Consider the following 9,803-nt stretch of genomic DNA (forward strand, 5'->3'; position numbering starts at 1 on the left):
CCACATTGCAATTTCCCTATCTCTGATCATCACCCCGTAAACAAGGTTATCCCCAGGGTACATTTGGTGTCATCTGCTTCCTCCATGGATAACCATGCAGACATTAATATCTACATAGATGAGCCGACACAAAGGGGGCTTTTGGACCCAAGTATCTGTATCTTCCTCCAAACTGACATATTTTACCTAAAATATGTTAGAAGGTACAGATACCTCCCGCATACCTCCATCTATCAAGCTGAAGAAGATGCTGTCTACCAAGCTATTCAGTGGGCCACTTCACTACCAAACAAATCTCTATCAACATTTACAGTGATTCTCAGTCTGTCCTAAAAGCTCTATTAAATCCCAATTGCAATAGCAATAAAATCATATATATCCAGCACCATATTAAAAATCTTGTAAATAAATGTCTTGTAAATTTGTTCCTGACCATACTGGAATACTAGAAAATGAAAGAGCCGACTTTGAGGCTGAGTCAGCTGCAAAGGATACCGACTTGGACTACACTCACATCCCTCGCTCACGTGGCAGCCTTAAAAATTATGTTCATGACAACGCTATCCAAAAGTGGAATCAACAATGGTTGAGTAGTTAAAAATGGTAGAATAACTTTAGAAGACTATTTTCCTAGTGTTGAATGTAGTTCTCATCACCACTTAGAGATTTAAGGTTTGCTACAGCTCAACTACTACAGCATGATAATTTTAGAAGCCACCCGGCGATGCAAGAGGCACTTTCTGCCCGAAAGTGCCTCTTGCTTTTGCTCTACAGAAAACCTAGACACCGTCGACCATATGATGTATCATTGTGCAATTTACGGTCAACATAGACTTATTGTTCTGAAATTAGAAATCTTTACGCTTGGTTTCAGGTGGCCGTATCCACTCGATAAGCTTGTTCAGAAGCCACTGTTTGATGCTGTTTACAATTATGTTCAAAAAACATGGAGAAAAGACTATTTATAATTTCTTAATACTGTATCTAGTTTTACATTTTAGTTTTCACTAAAAGCCGAATACTAATTTTATGTTTACTTTGTATCATGTAATTTGGTTTATGTATTCTTAGTGTTATACACCCATAGGAGTACTTATTCTAATAATAAAAGAAAAACCACCACACGGCCTTTTTCCCACGAAAAAAAAATGTGTATAGCATGAGGCTGCTAGCGTTATTATTTTAACACGTCACACGAGGTGGCGTTAGTACAACGAGCGTTCATAATAGAAACTCCCAAATTGAAACCTCCACCACTAAACGAGATAAAAATAAATAGATTTCGTCTTACGTAATATTTTTATTATCCTCCTACCCGAATAAGAAATCGTAAGAAATCCTTGACCCCCACCCACCCCAAAATACTTTACTTAATTTATGGACGGCCCCTTAACTGAAGTACGTAAAAAGTTGATTTGAGAATTATGAAAATTCAAAGGCACCTTTCACTTTTCTTATTTCAAGCATACGACATTAACGAACTATATAGGGTACCTCCCATGAATATAAAGGCACTAATAGATTTCCGTACAAAGTCAATTCACATGGAAAAATTTGCATAGCCTATTTATTTATTTAATAGAATCATTAAGTCCGTTAGGGGTTTGCCTCGGCCCATTTGTGAAAATTAAAATAAATTAACGCCCTTCAAAGCTTGTAAACAGGCCATCACGAGCCATTGTTCGCCAGATTGCAGGCAGCAACGCCCAGTGTAATATTGGCAAATCAATTATTGGAGTTGTGCTATCCCATCACTAGCATCCACTTACTAAAGCCCAAGGAAAAGATGAGCTTGACGGACACTTGAAAACAAATCATCTGAAGTGACGAAAAAAATTCATCCTTGATGGTCCAGATGGTTGGAGTCACTACTGCATGATTTGAGAAGTGAGAAAGGACTATATTCCAAATGACAAATTGATGGGTGTTATTGTAGGGGTGGTTTTAGTTGGCAAGGAAAGATTCCACTTCCTTTTTTTTACAAGGGTTTTTTTTTTGTAGCTCTTGTAAATTATCATCGAAACACGTTGGCGAGCAATCTCTCGCTCTTTGCAGAACGGAAATCTGTGGGTCTTTCAATACAGCAATGCTCCCATTCACGAGCAAACTATTTAGCTAAAGAGCTGGCCAATTTATAAGAAGCATCTCTATCTCCTTATCGTAATCCGATGGAAAATCTTCGGAGATTCTGGCTAGAGCTGTATATGCAAACTGACAATAATATAAGTGTGGAAAACTAGAACAAGCCATAATTCCTCACTAGGAGGATATAAGTGCATTTGTCTACCAAAATCACATTTACTAACTCATTCTAGCCGTAGGAAGTTTATTGAATAATGAGTTGTATTTAACACTAACCCAATAACACGTCATTAATTGTTTCAGTTAACTTTCTTATATGCCTTTATATATTTTGAGGCAGTCAAATTTATTGCAATCGTTAAATTTTTTTTTCCAGTCTCAATAAACGACTATTGTTGCTTGGACTTTCATAAATGCACGTACAAGAAAGTCAAAAATAATTTATTTTTTGTAAAGTTTTAAAGTTTGTAAAGTTGTTTGAACGATTTTATACGGAAATCTAGTAATGCCTTTATATTCGTGGGACTCACCTTACTACCCATTGGGATATTTATACCAAAGTACGATCAAAATTTACGACAATATGACAGTATTAAGTATTTGACAGACCCATATAAGGGTTTTCAATGTTTAACAACGTACTATTGTTTTTAATATTAAATAATGCCTACAAATACGAGATAAATTAAACAGCGCTGCCTTGTGCACGTGCAATAAACGTACGCTCCGCCCGATTTCACAACTAAACTGATTCTTGTTTGATTTCTAGACATTAGCTTTGTCTCCATCAGTCTTTTCTTATCACGAACGAGTGAGACGTCGGTGTCGATGACGTATACTATCGAAGATAATTCAGTTATACATTCGATTGGTAGTGCCGTACAGCACGAGATTGCCTCTCCCAGTAAAAATAAACGAAAAAAGAACAATGCAAAAATAAACAAATAAGAACTAACGTTTTACTCACATTAAAGGCATAATACAAAAGGATTGTATGTTTAAAGTGAAGAGACACTACGATAAAAACGACGATCTACAGCAGAGATGCCCAAATTTTTTTCGACTGTCCACTTCTTCGAGATTTCCTTCACCTTTTATCGACCGCCCTTTTTCGGCTAATACAGTTAGTAATAATAGTCTGGTGAGCCATTATTAATCTACCATTATTTCCATAGAAAATATCTAATGTGCAAATTTACGTCATTCCGAACAGTCATAGATGTAACCCATCATTACTATCAAGCGAACAAGCTGATGTTTACATAGGCAAACTTCAAAAAGTAAAATAGTATCGACTAATATTAAATTAGCAGAACACACTTTTAATTCGTTATGATAACAGACTCGTAACGAAATGTACTGTACAATGAAGGAAATGGCCTCCGAAACTGCAGGAATAAATATATTACAGTAGAGCGTCGATAAGTGGAACGTCGGTAAGTGGAATGGCCGGAAAGTGGAACGATTTTCAGTCGGACTGTGTCGTGCTGAATCGAATGTTTTTGATACTAAATTTACTTCTAAAGTATAATTTTCATGTTTTTTATATTCTTTATTTTGTTTCTACAAAATGCAGAAATAATTTTTAACGATACGATAGCCTCGATGATTATTATAAAAATTTTCGTTAGGCTTAAAATCGACGAAAATTCAACACGAAGCGATACGCAACGGAGAAAAATTTGAACATCGGACAGGTTAATGTATTTTTTCGTACAAAGTCGGAAACTGGAACAAATCATTAACTGGAAGGACCCGAGTCCCCAAATGGTTCCACTTTTCGGCGCTCTACTGTATTTGGTAATTTGCTTGTAGTTGTTCAACAACATAGGAGCGATTACACCCGGTTAGCGACCATCTTGGATTCCCATCTTGCCCCTACGTCATACTGTATTTACTACATGGTTTATATTGCAGCGATACGGCGTATCTTTAATTATCACATTACTGAATGTTTTCAAAATAATCTATTATATTGTTTCCTTTCGTGAAAATTTCTTTGAATTCGCAGACCGCAGTGTATATTAATATTAAATTACATTTTTGCAATAAAAAATCAATCATTCTAACAATCCCGCATAATAGTTTCTTTGCTGTTATTGGTCAATTCCTCCGCCATATGGAGCGAGGGAAATGTTTCCGGTCCGATTTCCAGCTAATGCCGAATATGAAATTAAACGCTCTGGCTAGAAAGTTAATTAATTATCGCGGTAATTTGGCAGTAAAGAGAGGAGCGTCGCCATTTATCGGTAAAATTTTCCTTAAATTTTCGGAAGAGACGATGTATGAAAAAAATTAGTCGATATAAAAAATCCTTTGCAAAATCAGACGCCGGAAATTGGTTTTGTTTGCGTAATTTAACAATAAATTACGCAGACGAAACGTTTTATACGACTTCCAAAAGAATCCTACGAACTCGAATACTGTAAATATCAATTCGTTAAAAATTAAAATATTTTAGACTCGTGGGTTGTCTATGGTCTTTCTGAACGCTACTCATGGTTTCCCTTTTCTAAAATACAATCGAACTACATCTTATTGTGACGTGACCAATTGTCTTTATGCTAAACCTCGTGGGCCCTGAGTTTACATCCAGTTTAAGCAGACGCCAAACTTTTTTATTTTTGAATCTTTATGCACCGTGTTCACTAAGAGTGCCCTTTTGTCGTGTCCACGTCTACAACGGGAACGACCGGGAATTGGGGGACGGGTCTCGACATATCCGGGACGGACCATCCCCGAATTTCAGTCAAAAGCCTTACGAAGGTTAAAATCGTTATTACACGTCACTGTATCGACGCTTCTTATTGAATGGAAGTTGCAACTATCGCAAAAGAAAAAATTACTTTGTCGTCAATAGCGGTTGCAAGTTTGGAGGAAGTTAGCCAAAACTGGGACAGGGAACTATTTTCAGTTGCTGGCGTGGGTAGAAAAAGAAACAGCGTAAACATAGCTTTATCCAAATGGAATGGCAGAGGCATTTAAAGCTATGTTTACACGGTAAAGCTAATACACAAGTATATTAACGCTTCATGACTAGTTAAGTTGTTATATATCTTCTGGTATGCGTTCTTCGAGATTAGCGTTGGCCACGTCAATGGTATATGTCACAGCAACCACGTTCATACAAAGGAGAAAAAATCACAATTTCCTCTCACAGTTGGTGCTTCCTATGCTCTAACGACGCTGAACGATTAGTTACGACAATTGCCACGCGTAATTAACGACAATAATCAAGTAGGAAAATTCGGGATAAATATTATCTCGAATATCCCTACCCGATTATTAATTTTCTGCCTAAACGGCTGAAGAATTAAATTAAATTTTGGCTATGTTGTTGACCTAAAATTTGCTAAAAGGTTATAAAAAATTATATTCATACTATAAAATGAATTAAGGCGTAATTCGTTATAAAAATAAACTCATTGTTTACCTTTTTAAACCTAGTATTAGTCAAATTGCTCGCTATAAAATCACAAAGGCTGTAAAAACTACTTCTGTACTTTATTTCTGAACAGATGATTAGCCTTAGTGTTGTAAGTGTTAATTTTCGAAATGACACAGATTCTTGACGTGTCGGAAAAAACCCAGGAATTTTTCGGAAGGGTGGTCTGTCCCGGATACGTCGGGCCCCGTCTATCACCCGGCACTGACGAGTTATCATATGGGCAAAAAGGGAAATTTTCCGAGGCACCCACCAGCAGGGGCACCAAACCAATCTTTTATAAGAAAATATTTCCCCAGAAAATTTCTCCAAAGAAAAATGAAATGAACACTTTACACGGATCCTCCTAATTCAAATTCGCCCTGGCCCCATGAAGCTATAACACGCAACTGTAACCCGGTCACTGCCGAACCTATTATGAGTTTGATGATAAAAAAAAGGGGGGTCATCTTAGTGTCCACAGTAAAATAAAGAGTAAAATTATTAAATTTTTTAACATTAAGTCTAACGAAAATGGAACTGGTAAGTTGTCATCATAATTCACATTAAAAGCCTACTTTTTCATAAATGACAAATTCTTAAAAACAGACAAAGGAGCTGATGGAACTAATTAAAGGGATATAGAAATTCTCCTTTTTTGTATATCATTAAATATTTTATAAAATTTTGTATATCATTAAATATTTTACATATCCTAGAAGATTGGAATCTTCTAGGATATGTACTGTCAACCATACAGCATTACAACAATGCAAAGAGATTTACTTAACAAGAAAGAATATTTTTGAAATATTCCGGGAGAATTCTATTAAAATCTGGCTACGATCCAGGCCGAGAGTGAAAAAATCGTGACATTAAGTTCCATCTATCGTAAATTCGTCATGGAAATATGAATTCTTAGCAGAATAGTCCAAGCCAATTGTGCCAAATTAAAGTTAACTATGAATTTCAATCAATCGGTGCCTTCACCGATCGTTTATTTGATTTTTCCAAGTTTACTACTGTCCAAAATTGAGGACTATTTTTACAATTTCTCAACTTCTTCGCATACGGCAAAGTGGCCATTAATTTCCATCTGGAAACAATAATATTGAGTAGTTTCCCAGGTCAATCGAACATTTTAATTCAATGCAACTCTCGAGAGAAATCATCAGAAATCATATCTAAAATAGCCCTGATAAAAATCTAGTCCCTTCGATACCGTTACGAAATCAATGACAGATTACCCATTGTAGATAGTAACAGAAGTATAGTCTGTATAAACAGTGCAACTCAATAAAAATCCATTAATGATGCTGCCTTGCGGATTATGTAATTTACCTTTCCATTTTCGGGAAAATTTTACTTCAAAATTTAGACGCTAGGGAATATTAGGCGCCGATGTCTCCTGATGTGTGTATTTACGAAACCTCAATCGTTGTTTATATAACCAAAACAAATCACCTGGTATATTTCCTCCAAGTATGTTTAATATTTCATCTTACGAATAAAATATTAAAGAAACATTAAAAAAAGATTGGACTCGGGACCTTGAGATGTCGAAAAATGCCAAAAAATTCGAGGCTTATTCAGTATGTATGAATGTTAAGTGTGAGGGGGCAGGATTTTGTTCATCCGCTTCGAAGCTTAACTCCAGTGCTTTCTGTCGAAAATTTCTTTAATTTTGCAGGGAGGTTTATGTATTGGGGGATCGATGTTATTAAATTTTGTGGTTAGAGGTCGACTGAATGAGGAGATAAAAAGAATCGTATGTCATATCTCGAGTGGGGTTGAACTTAACGACGATTTTACTCCTTATTAGCATTTACATTTTATTTATAAAACCCACCCCTATCCTCAAAATAAGCTTTTTGCCATTTTATAACAATTAAAAATATAAAAAGTGTTTTTAAATCAAAATGTCAAATAGATGGCGCCAAACACGCAGTTTTAAACGTTGAGGAAAGCAACTCATTGCTGTTTTCTTTTAAACTAATGGCATTAATTTCCCGAATCTCAGTACCAAACTCGTGTAATTTTTTTAATAATCCGGCATTAAGAAAAGAGAATTCAAAATGACAATAGTTAATTAAGATAGAATTAAGTAGAATTTCTTCTTTAGTCTGTTTACCCTATCTACCAAACTATCAACTCTAGCTGAATATTCAATTCGTTTTGCCTGAAAATCTTTGTTAGTTGCTTTAAGAAACTTAATATTAGCTGTTAAACGTATGTGTTATTAATATAAATAAAATCCTCTAGCATCAGTGTTTACAAATGTATCATCGTATATTCTTCACTATACCGAGAGGACACGATAAAAATCATAAATATTGTTAGACTACAACTTACTTTGTGTATTTAATGCTGAATCGTCTTGAGATTATTATCTTGAAATACTCTATCATATTTTCTGACATTTCGCTTCCAATATTACCATCAGCAACGACACGTCGCCCAAATATGCAAATGAGGAGGAGGTGATCGTTGCGACGATCGCGTCTCCTTATTTGCATATTTTTAACATCGTGGATCCCGGTAAAAGTCCGAAACCTTGCTCGATATCGCTTATAATCAGAAGCATTTATAAGACAACTAACATCCAAACAAAAATAATAAACTCCAAATACAACGAGTAGCGGGGAAAAAAAAAATTCAGACAAGTCAAAACAAAATCTCACCAACGCGCTTAAAAGCCTGTGAAGCCTCCAGTAAAATTAAACTATTAGGGCGCCACAGTGATGGGGTTTCGTAAAATTACCCCAGTTCTGCCAAACAGCGCTTGAAGTATTTTCTGGAATGGTTCGCTTGATCATTCCACTAAAATTTCTAGGAGTTATTTAAGAAAATTAATATTGTAAATGAGACGGTCAAATGGCCGACACGATTAACGCTTCGAGGAACACGAATTCGAATCCGGGCCAATAGAAATACTCCAGAAATTTTTCAGGGGTGATCTGCAGGCTTATCTCTCTTCATTGAACCGCCCCATTGTGAGTCTGGCAGAACCCGTGACGAGATTGATTAAAAAATCCTCTGAATGCCACGGGGAAAAAAGAGGATTGGAATGGATTAGTGAGATATGGCAACGCAACACGTACGATCTACCAAGGGTTGATGTCTCGCGTGAAGAAAGCCTTAAAACTCCACGTAACCAGCCGTTGGTCGGCATGAACATGGATATGAGTTTCGGTGGTTATAAAATCGACGAAACTGATAGTTATTTATTCGGAACGTTGGTGAGCCACGGAGAAGAGTCAAAAATAAAACTAAAAACAAATTGTGAAATTCATTGTCTTGTTGATCCCGTGGGCACTAACACATTGCTGTCATATCCACAACAGAGGCGATCGAGTGGTGAGGAATGCGACCCGACTCACTCGAGACAGACCGCCCGTAAAATATTTTTGGAAAATTGTTCGTCTCGGGTTCACTAAAGCGGCATTCTGACCATAATCCTCTTTGGCCATGTAGCCGGCAAATTCGAGTAACTGTTCTTCCCGATTGATGAAGCATGAGACAGGTTGAAGAATTTCGGGATAACACGACGATACTCTTGTCGACAATAAAAACGGAGTCATTAACATTTAAATTTTGATTCATTGTGAGAAGCTAAATAAAAATATCAACAGGTAAAAATATTTAGCTTTCATTTTTGTGTAGGAGGATTCTGAAGAGAGAGGTGTACCTTGTTAGAATTTTTGAATTCGCTTCTCGCGCCTGAATTCTAAGTTTTGCTTAGACATTTTGAATTTTTTATCAATAGCACTTGGCTCAATAACAACGTGGCACAGATATCTCCATTTCTCTCCTCCACTGAAATTAGCAGTGGAGGAGAGAATGTCCACTGGTGCGTTTTTTTTTTGTTTTGAACATACGGAGCCCTTAATAAAGATATATATCTTTAAACAAACCCTTATGAAAATCTTCATAATATATATTTAGATTTAAATGAAAATACTGTAATAAATTTACAGTATTTTCGTTAGTATTAATAATTATTGTTATATTCTAAAGTATTTTGTTTGGACTTTTGTTCGTAGAATCTTGGGGTTCCGCGGAACACAGTTTAAGAAACAGTATGGTAACGAATTGTGACGTACTTATGGGACGTGGGGGTGGTTAGTATCTACGTGATTTTTTCCCTCTCGACAATCTCATATAAACTGAGTTAATTCTATTTTATCTCTTGTTAGTACAACTTTCCTCTCTTCTTTTCTACACTCACCTGTTACAATTTGTACCAACCTTTAAACTTATTTTCGATTTTATTATATTGCCAAAATATGCTTATTTT

The sequence above is a fragment of the Centruroides vittatus genome, unplaced genomic scaffold (genome assembly GCF_030686945.1).
Source record: "Centruroides vittatus isolate TY-2023 unplaced genomic scaffold, ASM3068694v2 contig_2747, whole genome shotgun sequence".
In the NCBI taxonomy this organism is placed as follows: domain Eukaryota; kingdom Metazoa; phylum Arthropoda; class Arachnida; order Scorpiones; family Buthidae; genus Centruroides; species Centruroides vittatus.